Source organism: Phodopus roborovskii, unplaced genomic scaffold, assembly GCF_943737965.1.
Source record: "Phodopus roborovskii unplaced genomic scaffold, PHOROB, whole genome shotgun sequence".
In the NCBI taxonomy this organism is placed as follows: domain Eukaryota; kingdom Metazoa; phylum Chordata; class Mammalia; order Rodentia; family Cricetidae; genus Phodopus; species Phodopus roborovskii.
The window spans coordinates 3,028,875-3,030,614 of record NW_026126485.1 but is presented as its reverse complement, the minus strand read 5'-3'; positions in this window follow the sequence as shown (position 1 = coordinate 3,030,614).

Genomic DNA, 1,740 nt, shown 5'->3' with positions numbered 1-1,740 from the left:
TATCCCCAGGTGAAGTACCCTAAGCTGGCCGTTGCCACTCTGCCTTCGGGGATCTGCCTGGGAATCATGAACCCTCCAGGATGCGCGCAACCCAGGAAGGCGGGTCTGGGTGAGGGGCTAGGGGCGCACAGAGCCCGGCGCGGGAGCCCCGGTGACGCACAAGTGACGTCGACGGCGGCGGGCGGGATTTCCCGGCCCCTCCCGGCGCGGGAGGAGACCTGCTGCGGAGTGGGTGCTCGGGAGTGGGTGCGGCCAGCGTGGCGCAGCAGGCTAGGCTTGGGGGGTCACCGCCTTGCACCCTGTGAGCCCGCCGCGCAGACCCGGAGCCCCGCGTGCGGGTGGCTTTGCTGTGGCTTGGGCTCGGCGCCGCGCCCCCTTCCTCTCCAGACGCGCACAGTCTTCTGTGGTCCGGGACCCCGCGGGCGGCCGCGCGGGGCGCGTTTGCACCGAGCCCGAGGCGCGCGATGCCCCTTGGCCTGGCCTCCCCCCTCGAGCGCCGAGCCGGGGACCCAGCCCGCGTCTAAGCGGCACTCGCTACCCGCCGGCTTCGGTAAGTGGCGCCCAAGCCCCCGGGAGGGCGCGGCGCCTCGTCGGGGAACCTCGGCCCAGGTCCCTCCAGCTCTGTGACAGCCGGGCTGAAATCAAAAGTCTCTGAACTGGAGAGACATTCTGGCTCTTCTCTGGAGATGCCGCGGCACGCGACACAAAAGACCTGTGGTTCCGTGTGGCCGGGCACCTCCAGACTGAGCCACCCTCCTGTGCATAGGCAGCCCGGGCCTCGGGGGACACAGCCGAATCCCCTGGGATCGCGGAGCGCTGAGGCTCCTAGGGGACCCTCCTGCATCCGCAGGGCGTAATTAATTGCTGTCCTCTGGACAAGGAACGTCCCTAGAGCAGAGGCCCATTAGGGGTGGATGGCGTGGCCATTGATCATTTTGTTTGGAGCAGTGTTTTTGGCGGGGGTCACAGAAGCCCCCTGCTTTCCTGATGCCTGGACACCTGCCTCGGGTAGAGGGGGGCGCATGGTGACTCGGGCGAGTTTGTGCCCTCCCTCCTGATGGCGACTGTCCCCGAAGCTGGTGCTGAAACGCGCTGCTGAACTCGCGGGGCACAGCCTTGGGAGAGGGATCTTTGCTTTAATTTTTAGTCGCTTGGGAAATAATGAGGCGAGATGCCAGTTATGGCTGCAAAAAGCGCCTTCATTTAGACGAATCTGCTTCTTGTCGTGTATTTTGAGCTAAGATGTGAGGATATCTCCAAATGCAGAAAGTTTGATCGGGTGATAGATAAATCCTGTCTTTGGGTCCCAGGGCTCTGTAAAAGGCTGGCAGCAGGCTGGCTGGTGTCTCAACCAGAGCAAGCCTTCGAGACTGTGCTGGGCTTCCAGTGAAAGAGCGTCACTCCTGCTTCCAGAACGAGAGTGATGGCCCCCATGGATGCCGCAAAGCACCTGGGCTGTGTGCAGGCCAGCTAGTTCTTCGTTATTGGGGCACTCCCACCCTTTTCCTCATATTGGCTTGCAAGGCAGCTACTTCCTCATGTGGTCTGACACCTGGGATAGACCACTGTGGGAGGCACCTGGAGCTTTCAGTGCTGGGAAACAAAGCAGGCTGCTTGTAAGCTGAACTTGGGGTTGGTGAATTTCTCCGGCCTGCTGAGAGGTCTCAGGCCTGCTGAGAGCTGTTACTGAGAATGGGGGCGGGGCTACTGGGGTGTGTTGCCAGCCAAGGGACTCTCAGG